Consider the following 22,007-nt stretch of genomic DNA (forward strand, 5'->3'; position numbering starts at 1 on the left):
AAATTCATTTTTTCTTACCTTACATAACATATCGATCCATAGGTCCCTTTCGCCAGCACTTACTAGCAATGGGATGACACAATATCTAGAAACTGTAATTCTTTTTCCTTCCTTGTCCTTTTCCCCCCTTCCCTCTCTTCTTCCTTCAAATTTCTGCCTCGAGTAAAACCACAGCAAGAGGGAAAGTCAAATGGATTTTCCTATCAGTGGACATTTTTGTGATATACTCAATTTTGGTCCTCATATGAACTCCCTCCAGGCGCTCCTTTATGGGAATAAGGTATACCAAATGAAATAGAGAACTCGAGGCACAATTTTACCCTGGACATCTGAAGAGAGAATATTTTTCTCCTGGATTTATGGTGCAATGCAGCTCAGCCACTTTCTTTTCCTCTTTTCCCTACTTTGCCCTTCCTGCTTACTGCTGCACACCATCATCACCATCGTCATAAATTTATAGAGTGCCTATGGCTGCAGCCTCTGCGTAGCTCCTAAATGATCTAATCCAGATATCATTGTCTTCGGCACCCCCTTTGGCATGAGTCTATTTACAATTCCGCTTCCTGATTGAAATCTGCTTCCAATTATTTTTCATAAGATATTTTTGCTTTCTTTTGTTTCCCTTAAGTTGAATCTTTTTTATGTCTCCCCCTCATTTTCATACTTCCCTGGGCCCTAGGGAGTTACTGTACATTTACAGGGGTTTACATATTCAAATTTAGCAACTCTTGAGAACTTTACTATCCAACTGCCTTTTCTAAGGGAATTTTTAGCAAGGTTAACTAAGAGGAAATCTTTGGACTCTGGAATTCCAAGCCTCTAGTACCAGGCCTCTGCTCTAACATCACATGGCAAGGTGATGACCAGCGTTATGGCGCCTTCTCTCTACCCAGGCCAGACTCTCCAAAGACATCTACTCTTCAACCCCCTAGAATTCTAACAGGTCATCCTTAGGATATCAGACACCCAGGCTTTGGATTTAGACGGATAGGGGTTCAAATCCAGCCTCCACTTAATTTGGATCTAACTTTAAGAGTTATTGCACCTTTCTGAGTTTCAATTGCCTTGACTGAAAAATGAGAATGAAAATATTCACCAAATTAAATTATTGTGAGGCTAAAATGAGGTAATCTTTGTAAAATACACACAAAGTCTTCTATGTGGTGAGCAGTCCAACACAGTAGCCATCATTTTTATTCTTATCAGTTAAAATGTTGCATAGAATGCATTTGTCTTCAAAGAAGTTCACAAAGCTGACCTTAGAGCAGACAGTAATACATTATTTAGTAGAACCCCCAGTCCCAAATATCACTTGGTTCAGTGTTTTCAGACTTGGGAAGTCAATAAATATTTTTTAAATTGAAATTGAGGACACACAGAGGGTCAGTATTTGGAACCAAAGGAATAGATAACCAGTCATAAATTTGGACATATCATTAAGAGCCTCTCTTCTCAGAAAGTACATCTCTTTTAAAATATATTTACTACAGTTACCCATGGATACCGAATATTTTTATCATCAGTTGCAAAACTGGCTCCTGAAGGGGAAAACCATGTAATTATAACTAGAGATGACTGCACACAACCTTTTATGTAAGGGAAGAACAAAAAGTAGACCTTGGGCAAGAGGCTGGGAAGCAGAGGGACAGAAGAGGAGAAGGAAAGGAGAAAGAGAAAAAGAGAAAATATTTGATGGGGAATAATATTTGGCTTTTGGCTCTTCTCCATACCACCACAGATAGGAAGACCTTACCATTTATGACTGTTGTCAATTCCCTCTATGGAAACTGAACAATGGGACACCTCCCACCTCTCAAAGAGAGTACAAGTGGAATTCCTACTGGACTTCTACCTAAATTTATTTATATATACATACATATGTATATATGTATTATATATAAAATATAATTCATATATATTTATATATTTATTTATATATTATATAATGTATAAAATATATAATACATTATATATAATATATATAAATATATATGAATTATTATGATTTTTAAAAATCAGCTAAATATCTAAACTCAATGATGAAATTAATTGGGCCAATCCACAAGAGTGTTTTTTTTTTTTTTTACTCTGGGAGATGAATAAAATCTTCTAGGGAAAGAAATAAAAAAATTCATTCATTGATCCTGATCTGTAAAAAGAACAGTATGATCTGCTTTTGTACCAAACAGACTATCTTTTAAATGCTATTTCTGCCACTTGCTTGTTGGGCAAGTTAGCTGATCCTTTATGTGCTTGACTTCCTCATACCTAACCTAGATCGGAAAATACCTGTGGGGAGGAGGAGACCAGGCCTGCCACTCTCTCTCTCTCTTCCTGTGCCCCTACATCCCTCAAAGGAGCAATTCCTAATCAGATGCACCATACTCAAGCACAGTGGTTCTCACTAAAGGGCAGGGTCACTATACAACAAAGTCTCCTTCCCTCATCTCCACTTCCTCCCCTCTAAATTGGGAAAAGGGATTCCTCAGGGAAGGCTAAGCATTTTCTTCTCTCTCCCCTGCCTTCTTTCCATCTTTAGGCAACAGCATCTGTGAGCCAAAGTGATGTCCAAAGCTCCAGCTCCTGCCCTCACACTTTCATTCTGTCCTGCTTCCCCAGAGTGACCTCACTCAGAATTCTTCAGCATGCTGTTTTTTGGAGGGAGCTATTAAGAAGTGGGAGGAAATCTGCTATGACCCTTCCAGATCAGCCTACCTTTATCACTTGAAGGTCTTGGGTACTGGCCCAACTTGGTTACCGTTTCCATGTTAGGGACTCTGTATTTGCTCTTCCCTATCTCTGGAAGGTTCTGCAACTTGAAATCATGGAACTTTAAATTATGCACATCTCAGTTCTAATGCTATCTCTTCAGAGAGGCCTTTCCTGATCATCCAATCTTAAATAGCATTTTCACAACCACCAAGTCACTCTATTACATTAATCTATTATTTTGTTAATAGCTCTCATCCCATTCCATTACTTTCTTCATTTATTGGCTTGCTGACCATCCCTATCTCCTTTCTAAATATTTTCATTAAAAGGGAGGTCCAGGAGAACATGGTTCTTGTCTGTCTTGTTCTTATTTATCCAGAGTTGGGTGCCTGTCATGAAGTAGGTGCTCAGTAAATCATAGTTATCATTACCCTTTCCTCTCACACCTGGTCCTGCTACTTCCTACACCCATCTAAGTCTAATAAAGTCTTTAAAAAGCTCTTCTCCTGCACTGGTATACTTTAGGCTTTCTAAATCAGAAATAAGTTGTCTCTCTTACTTATAAGTTTCTTTTCACTAGTAAGAATTTATATAACCTACTTTCTTTGAACAGTATATGGTTGCATTCACTTTGTCTTTTTTTTTTTTTTTTAAATAAACTCCAATTTAGGGGACACGGCTTAGTGAGTATTCCTATATACCAAGGATAAAGTGGCTGATGCTTTTCTTACTCACAAGGATAGTCCTAAAGAAGCACTTTTCCATGTACCCTCCAGCCTCATACACATATGTATATAATGGAAAGCCCACATTCACACTCCAGATAATCTCCAGCAGGGAGGGAAGAGATATAGGCATTAAAAAGAGCTTAAAGGGGCGCCTGGGTGGCTCAGTGGGTTAAGCCGCTGCCTTCGGCTCGGGTCATGATCTCAGGGTCCTGGGATCCAGCCCCGCATCGGACTCTCTGCTCAGCAGGGAGCCTGCTTCCCCTTCTCTCCCTGCCTGCCTCTCTGCCTACTTGTGATCTCTCTCTCTCTGTAAAATAAATAAATAAAATCTAAAAAAAAAAAGGAGCTTAAAAAAAAAAAGGAGGGGCGCCTGGGTGGCTCAATGGGTTGAGCCTCTGCCTTCGGCTCAGGTTATGATCTCAGGGTCCTGGGATTGAGCCCCCCGCATCGGGCTCTCTGCTCGGCGGGGAGCCTGCTTCCTCCTCTCTCTCTCTGCCTGCCTCTCTGCCTACTTGTGATCTCTCTCTGTCAAATAAATAAATAAAATCTTTAAAAAAAAATAAAAGGACTTTTTTTTCAAGATTTTATTTATTTGACAGATCACAAGTGATCTCTCTCTGTCAAATAAATAAGATCTTTAAAAAAAAAAAGGACTTTTTTTTTAAAGATCTTATTTATTTGACAGATCACAAGTGATCTCTCTCTGTCAAATAAATAAATAAAATCTTTTATTTATTTGACAGATCACAAGTAGGCAGAGAGGCAGGCAGAGAGAGAGAGGAGGAAGCAGGCTCCCCGCCGAGCAGAGAGGCGGATGCGGGGCTGGATCCCAGGACCCTGAGATCATAACCTGAGCGGAAGGCAGAGGCTCAACCCACTGAGCCACCCAGGTGCCTCATTTTTTTTTTTTTTTTCCTGGAGCAAATACCCAATTTTTATTTCTGCCTACTTCCCCCACTACTCCAAGCAAGGCTTCCACAGGCTTCCGACAGGGAACCAGAATAGTGCCTCTCCAGGATTAAGGGGCTCCTGGCCTGTAAGCACACCGCCACCCCGCCCCCGCCCCGACTTTCTTCACTCCTGGAATAGCCTTCACCCAGCAACAGGAGGGAAGGACAGGGCTTTGCTGAAGGAAGGAAAACAGGTTGACCACACACACACACACCCCCATCCCAGCCACTAGGGACTCCCAACTTGACTCTGTGACCAAGCCCCTGGCTTGTGGAGGGAGTGGGCGAGGGCTCCTGGGAACAGAAAGCAGGGTGGAGAGGAGGTTTGAATCCTAGTCAATGCTCTTGAAAACATTGTCAGTTAACATTTTCTCTTAAGAAAGTCTCAATCATGGGGCACCTGGGTGGCTCAATGAGTTAAAGCCTCTGCCTTCAGCTCAGGTCATGATCCCAGGGTCCTGGGATCCAGCCCCTAATCCGGCTCTCTGCTCGGCAGGAAGCCTGCTTCCTCTTCTCTCTCTGCCTGCCTCTCTGCCTACTTGTGATCTCTGTCTGTCAAGTAAATAAATAAAATCTTAAAAAAAAAAAAAAAAAGACAGTCTCAATCTAAAAAGAAAAAGTCTCAATCACAACAATAACAGCAAAAAATAGCTCAATGACATATTAAATTGGGGAATTTTTTTTAAGTTGGAGGTTAGAGAGCCTCTTGGAAATATCTTCAATTCTCCACAAAATAAAACAAGGCAGAGCCCCTCCAGAGGTCCAACCAAGGCTTTCCCCTAGCACAAGAAAAGATAGCTGTTTCTTTTGCTGAAGATGAGATGAAGTAGTTGGCATGAGTTTATTGGATATATGTGTGTGTGTGTGTATGTATACATATATATATATGCCATACATATTTTTTAATGTGTAACAGAATTGTCAATATCAATGAGTTTATTGGCTAGGTATGTGTACATATTATATATATATTATATATATATATAATATATACACACCATTTTTTTTAACAGAATACATCAATATCAGAGTCACACTTAGCACAAAGATGCTTATACTAGGAGACTCAGGAGAATAATACTGACTCCTAGTTGCCATCTCACATTTACTAAGAAGCATATATTTATTGAGAAGAATCTCTAGCAACATGGACTATATTCTTTGAATTGGTACTTCTTAGTCTTGCTGTATTTTGCCAGTTCTGTATGGCTAAAATGGAAGAAGTTCAATATAACAAGATATAATTCCATTCTACTCAAGACCACTCATTTTTACAGCATAATGTCTTTGTATTAAAAATCAAAAGATGGTAGCCCTATAGAACTTTGTCAACCTGATCCCATTTTCCCACTTCATGGCCAAAGAATGTAGACAGATATCATATTCAGAGCAAGTGTCAAAAAAATCTTCATATATGTTTAATTTAAGAACCAAATAAGCAGACCTGTACCTTTCTATGATATAGCTAATCTTATGATGTTTATACATCTGTTTCTTAAAAGAAGGCTTTGTGAGGGTTGCTGGGGGGAGGGGGTTTGGGAGAAGGGGGTGGGATTATGGACATTGGGGAGGGTATGTGCTTTGGTGAATGCTGTGAAGTGTGTAAACCTGGTGATTCACAGACCTGTACCCCTGGGGATAAAAATATATGTTTATAAAAAATAAAAAATTAAATTAAAAAAAAAAAGAAGAAGGCTTAATATAAATCCTTAAAAAAAAGAATAAAACCAAAATTTCTATTAGTGCTGTGAGGGTTAATTTTATATATCAATTTGCCTGGATCAATGCATGCCCAGATATTTGATCAAACATTATTCTGGGTTTGCTTGTAAGGGTATTTTGCATGAGTTTAACATTTAGGTTAAGGTTGAGGTCCAGAGAAGATGGTGGAATGGAGGATCCAGGCTGACCTCATCCTATAGACACACCTAGATAATACACACATCAGTGTAAATAATCCAGTAAATGACCTGAAGACTAGCAGAAAAAAACTCTCTACAATGAAATGTAAAGAAAAGGCCACATCTAAGAGGGTAGAAAGGGTAGAGATGTGGTCAGGAACCAAACGGACCCATGGAACTGTCCATGAGAGGGAGGGATGGTGTAGGCATGAAGTAGGGACAGGAGCAGACCCCCACACCAGGCACCCCGAGCATGCAGGACACAGAGTAGGAAGACAAATCCCCATAATGTTCGGCTTTGAAAACTAGAAGGGCCTAACTTCATGAGTAGTTACAATCAGTGGGGCTTAACACCTGGAATGTTAAAAGGCAGTGGGCATGGTTTTGGAAGGGCTGAAGGCAATATGAAACAGCTCTAGCCTTAAGAGAGAGCAAAACAAACAGCCATGCTGAGATACAACACAGAAGTGCAGTTTGAAACCACCTAGTATATATGTGAAAGAGACTCATTTACTAATCACAGAGCCCGCGCTAGAGAAGTAGGGATCTTTAGGAGACTTCTCCAAGAACAAAAGAATTGGTGGGCACACTTACCTCCCACTTTCCCCAGCCTAATTACATGGCACCTGCCAGAATAAGTGCACAATGAACTTTCCACCTAGCTTGCTAAAAACACACTCCACCTCACATTCTCCTGTGGACCCACACATCCATTGCAGTCTGGGAAAGACTTCTTCCAGGCAGCTGCAGCCTTCCTCCTACAGAAGACCTGCACGGACTCTACTGGCTCCCCACACCCTGCCCCCGTGTTCTCCTGTGGACCTACTCCCTCCAATATACCCTAGCCCAGAGCCCATCCAAAGCCATGTCACAAGCCTGGCATTTTACAAGCAGCCCTGACAGTGACCAGCATCACTCCAAAGTGACTCATGCCCTGGGGAGAGGGGAAGATAACACACACACCAATCCCACTGTGGTTCCAGTGGAGGACTAGAGGCAGACATCAGGTCTGAATGCAGGCCCTGTCCACCAATAAAAGCTTCTCAGGGAACACACAAGGAAAACCAACCTCCAGTTCAGTGATATCCCACCTCTTACAAACACCTGGTCTGACTCAACTCAAGCCTATGTTGGCCCCAGACTGACCCACTAACAACAGTGACCAAACCCTGCCCACAACAGACAAAGAACCATTGCAGAAAACTGTATTAAAGGAAAAAGTGACTCACATGCCAGAGCAGGGTGCATGCGAAACACATAGAAGACACCACTGAAATGCCAGGTTCTGGTGAAGAGAGGACATTATACTACAAGGCACAACAGGACCTCTTCTTCATAAGGCCACTACTTTCAAGAGCAAGAGACCTAGCTGAATTTCTTAACACAGAGAAAAAGGCATAGTTAAACAACATGAAGAGACAAAGGAATATGTCTTAAATGAAAATATAGAACAAAATCACAGCAAGAGACCTATGTGAAATGGAGATAAGTAATATGGCTGAGGGAAAATTTACACTAATGGTCATGAAGATACTCACTGGACTTGAGACAAGAGTGGAGGACCTCAGTGAGATCCTTAATGAACAGACAGAGAGCATAAAAAAGAACCAGAGATGAAGAACTCAATAAATGAAATGAAAAATACACAAGTTGGAATAAAAGGTAGAATAGAGGAAACAAACAAACAAAACACATCAGCGACCTGGAGGACAGAGTAATCGAAAGCAATCAAGCTGAAGAGGAAAGAGAAAAAACTAATAATAAAACATGGAGCTAGACTAAGGGATTTCAGTGATACCATCAAGTGTAATAGTGTTTGCATCATAGGACTCCCAGAAGGAAAAGAGATAGAAAAGGGCACAAAAATGTATTTGAAAAAAATAATAGCTGATGCGGCAACTGGGTGGTTCAGTCAGTTAAACATCTGCCTTCAGCTCAGTTCATGATTCCCAGAGCCCTGGGACTGAGTACTGTGTTGGGCTCCTAGCTCAGTGGGGAGGCTGCTTCTCTGCCACTCCCCCTGCTAGTGTTCTTGTTCTCCCTCTCTCTCATAAATAAAATCTTTAACAAAAAAAAAAAAAAAAAAAAAAAAAAAAAAAGGAGTAAGAGAAAAGAAAACAGTTATATACAAGCAAAACCCCATAAGATACCTGCTGCTTTTTCAGCAGAAACTTTACAAGCCAGAATACATTGGCATGATATACCCAAGGCGCTGAGAGAAAAAAACCCTGCAACCAAGAATACTGCATCCAACATGGCTATCATAAGAAACAGAAGGACAGATAAGGAGTTCTCCAGAACTGCAGAACAGGACTACAAGAAATGTTAAAGGAGACTCACTGAGTAGAAAGGAAAGACCATAAGCAGGAGTAAGAAAAGTTAGAATCACAAAAGCAGTAAAATTAGGTATATGTATAAAAATCAGTCAAGGGATTTACAAAACAAAAGGATGTAAAATATGATACCGTATACTTAAAATGTGGGGAGGGGGGAGGAGTAAAAACTTAGTGCTTTTACAATGGGTTCAAACGTAAGCAACTATCAATTTAATATAGACTGCTATATGCGTAAGATTTTATATATAAACCTAACGGTAACCACAAATCAAAGAACAATAATAGATATATAAATAATAAAGAGAAAGAAATCCAAGAATATCAATAAAGAAAGCCAGCAAACCGTGAGAGAAGAGGACAAGAGAAGAAAAGAACAGAGAACTACAAAAACAACCATAAAACAAGCAATGGAATGGCAATAAGTACATACCTATCAGTAATAACCTTGAATGTAAATGGACTAAATTCTTAAATCAAAAGACAAAGAGTGATGAAATGGATAAAAATGCAATACCCAGGGGTGCCTGGGTGACTCAGTGGGTTAAAACCTCTGCCTTTGGCTCAGGTCATGATCCCAGAGTCCTGGGATCAAGTTCCCTGTTGGGCTCTCTGCTCAGTGGGGAGTCTGCTTCTCCCCCTCTCCTCCCTCTGCCTGCCTCTCTGCCTACTTGTAATCGCTGTCTGTCAAATAAATAAATGAATAAATAAAATCTTTTAAAAAATGCAATACCCAATCTATATGCTACTTGTAAGAGATTCATTTCAGACCTAAAGTCACATGCAGACTGAGATTAAAATGGCGGAAAAGCATTTATCATGCAAATGGAGTGAAAAGAAAGCTAGGGTAGCAATATTTATATAAGATGAAATAGACTTTAAACAAAGACTATAACAAGAAACAAAGAAGGACACTATATAATCATTAAAAGAACAACCCAGCAAAAGATAACAACTGTAAATATTTATGTACCCAACATGGGAGCACCCAAATATACAAAGTAGATTATAACAAACATAAAGGAAATAATCAACAGTAATACAATAGTAGTAGGGTCCTTTAATACCCCACTTTTATCACTGGACAGATCATCCAAAATCAACAAGGAAACAGTATCTTCAAATGACACATTGGACCAGATGGTTCAATATATATTCAGAACATTCTATCCTAAACAGTAGAATGCACATTCTTAAATGCAAATGGAACATTCTCCAAAACAGATCACATATTAAGCCACCAAACAAGTCTCAATAAATACAAAATGAAGAAAGTGATAACACACATTCTTGTCTGACCATAACACTATGAAATTAGAAATCAACCACAAGAAAAGAATCTGGAAAAAACCCTAAGCATGAAGTTTAAATAGCATCCCACTAAACAATGAATGGGTCAACCAAGAAATCAAAGAAGTAATCAAAATGTAAATGGAAACAAATGAAAATGAAAGGCAATAATCCAAAATCCTTAGAATAGCAAAAGCTGTTCTAAGAGGGAACTTTATAGCAATTCAGGGCTACCTCAAAAAGCAAAAAAAATCTCAAAAAAATAATTAAGTAGCAGAAAGACAAGTTAATCCCATTTACAATTACAACAAAAATAATAAAATACCTAGGAATAAACTTGACCAAGGAGCTGGAAGACCTGTACTCTGAACACTGTAAAACACTGATGAAAGAAATTGAAGATAACCCAAAGAAATAGAAAGATATTCCATGCTCATAGATCTTAACAACAAATAGCTAACATGTCCATACCCACAGCAATCTAAGATTTAATGCAATCTCTATCAAAATACCACCAGCACTTTTCACAGAACTAGAACAAATAATCCTAAAATGTGTACAAAATCAGAGAAAACCCCAAATAGCCAAAGCAATGTTGAAAAAGAACAAAACTGGAAGGATCATAACCCTAGATTTCAAGATACACTACAAAGTTATACTAATCAAAAGAATATGGTCCTAGCACAAAAACAGACAGATGATCAATAAAAAGAATAGGGAGCCCAGAAATAAGTCCACAATTATATGGTCAATTAATCTTCAACAAACGAGGCAAGAACGTACAATGGTGAAAAGACAGTCCTTGAACAAATGATATTGGGAAAACTGTATAGCTACTTGCAAAGGAATGAAACTGGACCACTTTCTTGTACCATATACAAAATAAACTGTGGAAAACAGTATGAAGGTTCCTCAAAAAATTAAAATCAGAAATACTAGATGTGTATTTACAGAAACTTTAATTCAAAAAGATATGTGTACCCCTATGTTTATTGCATCATTATTTACAATAGCCAAATTGTGAAAGTAGCCCCAGTGTCCATCAACAGTTGAAGAGATAAAGATGTGAGATAGATAGATAGATAGATAGAAAGATAGATTACTGAACCATAAAAAAGAATGAAATCTTGCCATTTGCAACAACATGGAGGGATCTAGAGGGTTCCATGTTAAGTGAAATAAGTCAGTGAAAGAAAGACAAATACCATATGATTTCACTTACATGTATAATTTAAGAAACAAAACAAAGAAAACAAAAAAGAGACCAAATAAGAAAACAGACTCTTAACTACAGAGAAAGAACTGATGATTACCAGAGGGACAGGGAAAGTAAATGAAGGGGATTAAGAAGTACACTTCCATGGTGAGCACTGAATAATGTATAGAATTGTTGAATCACTATAGTGTACACCTGAAATTAATACAACCCTGTATGTTAACTACACTGGGAGTAAAATTTAAAATAAATAAATAAATTGATAGGCTGAGTAAAGAAGACTGCTCTCCCCAATGTACGTAGGCCTCATCCAAAAAGCTGAAGGCCCAATAGAAGAAAGGCTGACCCTCCCCCATTTAAGAAGGAACTTCTCCTACTTGACTGTGTTGAGCTGGGACATAAGTGTCTTTTCCTACCTTCAGACTCAAACTGAAACACTCGCTCTTCCTAGGACTTGAGCCGGCCCACTTTTAGACTAAAATGACAACATTGCTTCTAGTGGTTTTTAGGCCTTTGGACTCAGACCGGAACTATATCACTGATACCACCCTGAGTTTTCAGCTTGCCAGCTGCTGATCTTGGGACTTGTCACCTCCATAATTACATGGGCCAATTCGTTATAATAAATTTACATATATCCAATTGGTTCTGTTTCTCTGGAGAACCCTGTCTATTACAAGGGTTAAACTCAAACCCCCAAGATTAATCACTGCCTTTATCAGGTAGGTATCTAACTGTATGTCTCTTTATGAACAATATAAAGTCTTTCCATGAATTAGCATATGACACTCCATCATTCATCCTGGAACGCTCTTTAGGTGTTTAAAACTTTTTATATATTAAAATGTAAAACATCAATGAAGGATATTGTGAGACTAAGTTGGAAAGAGTGGTTAGGAATGCCAATTATAGGGCAATCTTAAATTTAAAGTAATATTCCATTTTCTCAGTGAAAAGATTAAAATCTTCAAAAGGGAGGATGGTCAGCTTATACATTAAAAATTGTAGGGATATATAAAAAATAGTTCAAACATCTACTTCTGTTTTTTTATTTCATTAAGTGGATGTTTAAAAGAATACATTTAATTCAAACTCTGGCATGGATGTCTTCACTGCCTTTTATTCCTTCAACAGAGTGTTCCAGAGCACATCTGTTACTCTTGGTTTGAGACATGGTACTCCCTGAATCACACATGATGCTATCTCTGGAAGTTGTCTCTGAAAGCACAAGTACCCAATGATATAACCAGCCTTTTCTTTTAAATAACAATTTCTCCTCCTACAGGCATAGATTCTGATATTCATGATAGAACCATCTCTTGTATTGCTTTTTTAAAGTAATTTTCAGAAGGTCATTATACAACATTCACTATGTATAACTGTGAAGCCACAACCCCCAGAACATGACTAATTCCATATTCAATTTCTTTACTCCTTTTTTTATTGATCTCCACAGACGACCTTCACAAGCACTCAAAATGAACATTGCAGAAGGCCATTCAGCCCATTGTAAGTGCCCAAAGCAGCACCTGAAAGGACCCAAACATAAAGAAAGGATAATAAATTTGGGGGGAAAGCAAATGTCACCCCTGTTGGTGTTATAATGCAGTTCTGGCTTGAGGATAAAATGTCAGTTGATTTAATGATAGACTTGACCATGTGCTTCATTACATCTTTTATCTATTTATCCACTAATTAGTAAACCTGAACTTTCTGAAAGACAAAGAAGTACCTATTTTTTTGATGTATTATAAACACTAATAGTGAAAGACTTGTTTTTGCATTAGAGTTCACTTCCAGTGTATTTTCTGCTCCATATACAAACAAGCGTTCAATTTCCACCCTCCAAATATGTTAAACATCATCTCTTCCTCAATGTCCTCAATAATACAGACAGCAAAGACATCTTTCTGTAAAATTAATTTGGGGCCCAATTACCTTCGTGTGAAAAAAAACCATAACACCAAACAAAAGCAAACACAATATCCAAATATCTTAAAATAATAATAATAATAATAACAACCAGGCTGAAGGAAGTGTAAATGCTCAGATTCACCAGTGGGACCAGAATGTAAACTGCTTGTTTGTAATTCATCCCAATCATCCGGCCGCTGAAGTCTCCGGCTCCCACAAAGCATATGGCAACCTAATAAAACTGACGAACCAAATGACTAAGCCTGAAATGCTGGAACACTGGGATATCTCATACTCGTGTCAGGCCAGTTCTATTTTTCACCTCCCCTCTTTCCCTAACTTTTGTCACAGAAAGTGTTTTAGACTTTCCTTGGCAGTTAACGACCCTGACAAACATGTGTGTTTTCACTCCCTTGTGCCGTGCTTCCAGGTTTGAAGTGCTTTATCTGTAGGCAATCCCAACGTCAACAGCAGTCCAAGAGTGATTTAAACCTACAGAGCTTTCTTTTCTGTCAGTTTTTTTTTTTTCCATGTAGCAAGATGTCTGAAAGTAAGCCATCTGGTACCAAGATGGCGCCTTACTGTGTCTTTAATGTCCCACGCTCCTTCTATCTTTTAGTTCTGCCATCCTTAGGTGGAGCTTTCACTTTTATTGTCCTGGATGCTGCTGCACCACCAAGCATGGTAGCCTCACTCTAGGAAAGAAGGGGGAAACAGCAAAGGGCAAAACACAAAGAGAATGTGTCAGTGGAGTCCATCCATTTCTAAAAGCTATCCAGGAAGTTCCATCTGGTGACTTTCACATACATCTCTCCAGCCGGAAATGGATCACACAGTGTCTCCTAACTGTAAGGGACTGTGGGAAACTGGACACTGCTGGTCCAAATGAAATCCGATTTTAATGTTAGAATGGAAGGGTAGGAAATGGATCTCAGAAAGGAAACCACTAATATCTGGCACACAGGTGTGTATGTGGAATGAGAAAAAGGCTAAGGGTCTCTAAGGGTCTCTAGACATCTGGGAGGCTTAAAGGAATTATTCAAAATTGCTTTTGTACCAGGGAGCTAGGGAGCTAGTCACCTCATTAGCTTCCATTTTCTTATCTCTGAAAATGCCTGCAATGTCTTCCTCTTAGACCCTAATTTAGTAATTTTATAATTATCATTTCTTAATGCAAACATGACAATATCTGTTCTCCTTCATTCCTAATGGAACCAAAATGTTGAAGGACAGACAGCAACATGCCCAGCTTCAGATAAACAGGTTATGACTGGTCTAAGCCAATCATGGCAACACTATTTCCTTTAGCCATTAACTGATCTTCAGTAATGAGATTGTGAACTAGTCCTAACCAATGAATGGGAACAGATCGGGGCTTCCATGAACGATTTCATGTCTGAGAAAAAGCCAGAGCTGTATGAGGAGAACACCACCCCACATCCATGCCTCTTCTTTCCTGTTTTGTCACATAGAAACTTTGTGTTTGGAACTACGGTAGCTATGAGATAACCATGACAATGAAGCAATAAGCCAAAAGAGGAAAGACCATGAGAATAAAAGAGACTAGGCTCTTCATTACATCACTGAGCTATCAAACTAATGCTAGAAGCTTCTACCTCCCGTGGTCTTGTAAGCAGATAACTATCTTTATGAATTAAGCCAATATTACTTAAGTCTTCTGTTACTTGCAGCTGAAAGCACTCTTAATTCAGACATCACGCTAACATCAACCTCTACTTCTTATGGGGTAAAAGTAATGACATTCACTCTTTTATCTTTATGGCACTCCCTTACGGTTCTCGTACTCAGTGGACCTGCAACAACATAGAAGGTTATATGTTCTCCTCTTCCCAGCCTTAAGGAACTCCTCATCTAAGACTGACAAGATAAATGAGCTAGAATCAAGGTGAAACCAAACCAAAAGAAGTAAAAGCAAGCAAGAAAAGCAAAGAATCAGATAAATTCCATGCTAGGTAACGTGAGGGTATAAGCTTAAAGAGTCTTATTATTTTTGGTGGGAAGATGCATCACCTTGGCTTAGAGGAGCAAAATTAAGTTGTAATCTTCAGGGTGTGTCAGTTAAAGTGTTTGATGAAGACTAAAAGGAGACTGTACTCCACATTTAATTTGGCAGAGCCTGTGGTGGTGGGCAGGGAAACTGTGATGGAAATGTCCTGAAGGCATCAACCAAAATGGTAAAGCATCCAAAGCAAAAAAGTTTGCTTCTGAGTGGACAGAGGTGGGTCAGATGGCGATATAACTGATGTCTTCAAAACTACAAAAGGCACAGATACAGGAACAAGGGCTGATTCATCAAATCCAAGGATTGCAGAATTACAACAACTTCGGGAAAGACTTCAGACTTCTCTCTCAGCTTCTGGTTTTCCTCTGTTTAACTCCTTCTCTAGCCAAAGTGCAGCCAAAGTGATCTTTTAATAATTTAAGTATTTCATACCCTTTCTCTCCCTAAAGATCTGCAATAGCTCACCATTGCTTTTGTGATTAACAACAACAACTCCAAAACTTTACCAGCAGCCACAAGGCCTTTCGTGATCTGCCCCTGCCCATCTCACCCCCTTTATCTCCTACCACACTATCCCCTCCATGCCCCACCCGGCATCTTCCTTCAGTGGGTAGATTCTATCCTACTCTCTGAGGCTGCAAGCCCACACAATACCACAGGCACCTTCACTTATCTAATGGCTACTCACACTTGGCTTCTGAGATTATACTCAGTTTTACAGGGAGGTCATCCCTCGCCACTCTCTACTCCAAAGCCAAAGTGGTACACTTCCCACAGCACTCTCTTCTTCTCCCTTTTTAATATTCATGACACTTGGAATTAATTGGTTAATCACTGTCTTCTCCTCTAAACTGTAAGAGCCATGAAGGCAAGGACCATGTCTGTCTCTTCTACAGATTCTGGCATATAACTTAGCTTCCATATATACACACTGAATGACCAGTGGTAACTTACCATTATGCTGATGATCTTGGAAGGGAGGGCTTTCAACAGTTCAAGGACACATGAAAAACAGACTCATGATAAATTAATGAAAACAAAACACTTATTAAAGATGGTTTTCGTGAGTGGGATAAACCTTTATCCTTTTTCTATTCCAGTTAGAAATGAAGGGAAAATCAGTATCCCTCCAAACATGCCTGTGGTTCTGTACAACCAAATTTAGAGCACAAGTGAAGGAGTTAGCCCTGGATTTGGATCCCAGCATTTGTACTTCTCAGCTGTGTGATCTGACATAAACCTCTAATTTCTCTAAGCCTCAGTCTCATCATCTGTGAAATGATAAAACCTTTCCAGTAGGGGCTTATGGGGATTAACTGACATGATATATGGAAAGTCCTTACCCCAGTGCTTGCCACGAAATGAGCATGGACTGAACATCAGTGGAGGTTCTTTGATAATCTGGCCATTATTAACAGAGGCAGAATATAAATATGACTGGATTGAAACTGTAAAAGATTATTAAATGTTACACAGTATTGTTATGGATGTTGCTATTGTTATTTGTGGCCCCAAAGTACCTGCGCTCACCAGGAGCACATGGCTTCCTTGCAGGTAGGTGGCTGTATATCTCAGTCACTACCCTGGCCCAACGCCCAGCACAGTGCTTCTTCACACATGGTGTGATGCAGAAAACACTTTCTGAATGGGTACTTGAATCAAAGGTCTAAAATTGTGTGATAAAGCAGACATTCTTACAAGAAAAAAAAAAAAAAATGAAGAGAAAGGCAGTGTTCAGCAGACGAGGAGATAGGAAAGAGGAAGAGGATTGTTTTCATTTTCAAAAAAATAGTAAAAGCTTTTAAGCAATAAAATTAGAAGTTCAATTTTAATGGCACAAAAGAGAACTCGTTGAGAGTTTTGTGCTATGATATGGTCAGAGCAGAAGCCAATAATGAAAGCAGCAGCATTCAGAACTATCACATCTGTGACCAGCTTTCAGACCCTGGAAAGTTGATTAGAACATTCCAGCAAAGCACTGCCCCCACATTCGAGAGGAAGGCTCTGAACCTTGCTCACACCTCTCACCCACTGATACTGCTTTCTCTACCAGCATGGCCTTGATCTGTTCTCTCTTCCGTCTTGTTCCATGACAATAATACCCAAAGTGCTTTCTACCCCTAAATGCAAGCTCGGGTGAATGCCTTATTATAACTATGACATGTGACACAAGGCTTGCCACTAATATAAGATGAATAAGAATAAATTACCCAAATAGGACAGAAAAGCCATTCACTTAAAGAAAGGCCCACTTTCTTGAAATTCTGCGGCATTGAAACCATTTAGAGTTTGCTGTCAGGATTCCTAGCAGTGCTCATTACCCTGGCTAGCGGTCCCCCTGGACTACTGAAGGCTTATATGAAATATATATAATCACGGGCTGCAATGCCTAAGTGCAACAGGATGATTTAAAAGCACTACGATTGCCTTCACCCATGATATTCATCTCTTCCTGTCTATTCTTTTGTGATCCAGACAAAAACTTGGAATGCAATCTGTATATTGATATTCCCTGAAAAGGATTTCAGCAGCTCTTCAGGAATGATGGCTTAAGCAGTTTTAGAAACTCAAACAACATTCTGCATTCATGGTGCCTAGAGCTGTAGGTTCTACGCCCTAAAAATGAAGCCCAACTAAGTGCAGCCTTCCACGCCTGCCCCAGCTAACCCATCCAGAAGTGGGTAAGCGCATCTCCTTTGGTGTAAGATAGACCTGGCTTCCCCTCTAGGCTCCCCTAGAGCTCCCCAACTCTACATGAATTGGACGAGGTATTTGGCTTCCCTGAGCCTCAGTTTCACCATTAGACGAATTAGGTTATGCATGCCTGACAATGCAAGAGCTCAGTAAATGTTACATATCTTTGGTATTAATGTTGCTGCTGGGGCTGTCATGCTTTCTGGCAGAGACCGTTCGTGCTCATCCAGGCCCACCACTGGCCAGGGCTCCCAGCTCCGAGACCCTTGGGTGGGGCCAGGTGACTGGATCCGGATCAATGCAATACGGCAGAAGTGAGGTACACCCCTTGCTGGAAGGGCCCACAGAAATCTTTCAGGCTCTGTTTTTTACAGTTTCCTTTTCCTTTCTCAATAAACCTGATGGCTACCTGCTGAAGAAGTTAGAACTACAAAGATCCCAGGAGATAATCTCCCAGGAGAACCGCACTTGAGACACACGTGGGACGGATTCTGAATCAATAAGACATAAACTTTTTTTTTTTTCTATTTAGTTACCTCAGGATAAGGTGGCACCACCAGGCACCACTGATACTCTGGGCTTTGTCACTGTTATAGAAGGCTGTCCCATGCATCACAGGATGTTAAGCAGTGGCCCTGGCCTCTAACAGCCAGACGCAAATAGGAACCTCTCCCCTAATTGTGAACAACCAAAACTATCTCCAAACATTGCCAAATGTCACCAGGGTGAGAGGGGGTGCAAAATTACCCCTAGTGGAAAACTGGAAGATCAACTTCATTGTTGTCCTCACCATCCTCATTACTGACAGTCTGGTTCCTCACAACCCCTTTATAATCATAGTCCCGAAGTTCCAAATGTAGATCCAGGATATTTTTTAGGAGCAAATGCTAAATGGCACAAAACTTAGAAGAAGACAAGGGTTCAAGTGATACATCCAGAGTTATAAGATACCAAAGAACAAAGTCAAAATCAAAATAAACAATAATTTTTTACAAAAGTAAAAATAAGAAGCTGCTTTGATCATTTTGGTAGCCTAGAACAAAATTACCTCTTCTACAAAGAAAACTAAACATCAGGGTATAGGGAGTTCGTGTGTTTATCAAATACATATAGAATATTTACAATATGACAGGCACTGTGCTTAACAGAAAATGGTGAATAAAACAGACATTGTCCTGCCCTCATTTAGATGAAAGGTAAATAAAAATATGGCAGACTTTTCTGACAGCCTAAACATAGCTACTACCTGACCCACCATGACAGGCAGAACTCTAAGATGCCCCTGGAGGGCATCTTAATTCTTCTTACTCGGGTGTTTCTTTGAAGGGATTCTGCAGGTGTAATTTAGATTGCTAGACTGATGGCTTTCATGTGGGGAGATTATCCTGGATTACCTGAGTTGTCCAATGAAGTCACATGAGGCTTTAAGAGCCCAAGTGGAAGGTAGACAAGTCAGTCAGAAAGAGATGGTAGAAGAAGATGAAGGAGAGATGTTGTTGATGGGAAGTAAGAGATTCCAAACATGAGAAATTAGATGTGTCATAATAGTTCTGAGAGTTAGGAGCCACATGTGAGGACCGAAGAGAGGCCAGGTGGAGCTCAGGGTCATCCCCAGCAAACAGCTAGCAAGGAAAGAAGGGTTTCAGTCCTATTGCCACAAAGAAGTGAATTCAGCCAACAATCTGAGCTTGGAAGTGGTTTCTTCCCAAGAGCCTCCAGAATTGAACACAGCCCTGCTGACACCTTGATTTTAGCTTCACAGGATCCATATTGGATCTAACCTACAGAAACTGTAGTAAATGTATATTGGTTTTGGCCAACATATGAAGCTCACGAAAATTATTACAGCAGCAATAGAAAACTAATACACCACTAATGCCTTAAATATTGCATGAGAGAATAGGTTGAAGAAAGTCAATATTATACTATGTCTTTTCCTTCATCAGTCTCAGGTGTGCTAAGTATTTGATAGGTGCTCATTTGTGGACTAAATGAATTCATTCCTCTGTTCACTCATTTGTTCAAAACTAAATATTGAGCACCTCCTCTTTGTTAGTCCCTGGGTGAGGTGTTAAGGATACAATAGTGAAAAAGATAACGTCCTTTACTTCTAATGGCTCGTAACAGAAATAGAGGCTAGAAATGCGTACAGCCAACAATAAAACAGAGGATGTACTAAGAACTTTAACACAACTTTAATAATACATATGATAAAACTATGAATGCAGGATAACGGAGCAAGGAATAAAAATGACAGCTAACAGTTATTGAATACTTGTCTCACTCATCTTTACAAGCCAATGAGGTAGAACCATGATCCTTCCGATTTTGCAGAAGAAAAAGCTGGGGCACAGGTAGGTGCAGAAATCAGGCCCAAATCACAGTCAGGAGGTGATGGAGCTGGGATTTTAACCCAGGGGTTCTAACTCCAGGGCCCAGGCTTTTATACACAACACTGTGCTCTCTCTCAATGCAGAAGAGTGGGGTGGCTCCTGAACAGGGCTTAGATTTGGGAAGGGTACCTTTATCAAAGAAAGAAGGGACAGCAAAAGGAAATATCATCAGTAAAGCCACAGATTTGGGGAAAATGTGCATGGCATGGCATGGCAAATCCAAGGAACAAAAGAGGATATCAGGGTGAAGAAGGACTGATGGCAGACGAGATTGAAGCATTCATTGTCCTAATTTGAAGGTCTTGAATGAATCAGTTGTTTGATTTCATTCTGAAGCTATCAAAAGAACCAATTAAGAGCATGAGAAGGCAAATAATTTCCAGCAACTTGAATATGATTTGCAATATGAATACTTGAATATGATTGTTTGAGGGGATATTGGTGGATACTCTTAGGCACCCAATACATAGCCCTTGAGTGTAATGATACTTACTAAAACAACTTAGAAAATACCATTGAAAATAGAGTGAAATCCTAAAAGATTCTATTGATTCCAAGGAACCAGGAAAAAGTGCAGATGCATGCAACAATTCAGCTCTATCTTCCATCTGTAAAGCTCTTCATATCCAAAGCCATACAGTTACTGCTCAGGTTCTGAATCATCTTAGTTCAAAACAAAATAGGCAGTAAATCTGTATGTTAACTTGGGGAAAATTTCTTGATAGCAACAAACCAACTGTTCAAATCAGTAGATAAACATGGCATATTGAAAAGAAAGTATTTGGGGCGCCTGGGTGGCTCAGTGGGTTAAGCCGCTGCCTTCGGCTCAGGTCATGATCTCAGGGTCCTGGGATGGAGCCCCGCATCGGGCTCTCTGCTCAGCAGGGAGCCTGCTTCCTCCTCTCTCTCTGCCTGCCTCTCTGCCTGCTTGTGATCTCTCTCTGTCAAATAAATAAATAAAATCTTTAAAAAAAAAAAATAAAAAAAAATAATAAAAAAAAAAAAAAAAAAGAAAAGAAAGTATTTGTTGATCAAAAACTCAAATACTCTTCCATTCTTTTGCCTGATACAGAATCATCACATGCATTAGGCATTGTAATCTGTGGTATTTACTATGGTAGCTGCTCATCATTATGCAACTATTTAAATTCAAATAAAGTCAAATTAAATACAGTTTCATTCCTTAGTCTCACCAGCCTTTTTTTTTTTTTTTTTTAAGATTTTATTTATTTGACGGACAGAGAGGCAGAGGAAACATAAGCAGGGGGTGTGGCAGGCAGAGGGAGAGGGAGATGCAGGCTCCCTGATGAGCAAAGAGTCAATGAGGGGCTCAATCCTAGGACCCTGGGATCATGACTTGAGCCGAAGGCAGACACTTAATCAAGTAAGCCACCCAGGCACCCCAGTCCCACCAGTCTTATGGTCAAGTGTTCATTAGCCATGAGGCTCATGGCCACTGTACTATTCAGCACACATAGGAAACATTTGCACCATTGTAGAGATTTCCTCTGGGGGGAAAAAATACTTATTTAGGTAAAAGTAGTGATTTCTTAGAAATGCCTAATGTGATTCAGTTTATCTTTAATTTATATAATTAAATTGATCTATTGTGGGGTCTTATGATGTTCTGAATTTTTGTTTTAATCATCTATATGTATCCCATTCCACGTAGTACCTGGAGACTTTATACCAAGAGATTCTCAATAGTCAAGACCAGGCAGCTATTAATCACCAGCTCTGTTTCAAGCTCTGTGCTAGGTATTTCACATCTTCTAGGTCGCTGAAGACTCATGATGCCCAGGAAGGCATGGTCATCCCCATTTTACAGATTATGAAACTGAAGCAAAGAGAGG

General features: G+C 39.7%; 1 protein-coding gene across 14 annotated transcripts in view; it reads right to left on the bottom strand.

The window, feature by feature from the left end:
* The window catches only part of FHIT (fragile histidine triad diadenosine triphosphatase), a 1,435,937-nt gene that overhangs the window by 1,076,899 nt on the left and 337,031 nt on the right, over nt 1-22,007 (bottom strand). For 2 of the 14 annotated variants that reach the window (XM_059390068.1, XM_059390079.1), the window contains exon 3: nt 13,627-13,739. The exons of the other annotated variants lie outside the window; for them this stretch is intronic. The gene's annotated coding sequence lies outside the window, so the exon portion shown is untranslated. The remainder of the gene's footprint in view (nt 1-13,626; nt 13,740-22,007) is intronic. 14 annotated transcript variants of the gene reach the window in all.

This window comes from Mustela nigripes, chromosome 2 (genome assembly GCF_022355385.1).
Source record: "Mustela nigripes isolate SB6536 chromosome 2, MUSNIG.SB6536, whole genome shotgun sequence".
Lineage (NCBI taxonomy): Eukaryota > Metazoa > Chordata > Mammalia > Carnivora > Mustelidae > Mustela > Mustela nigripes.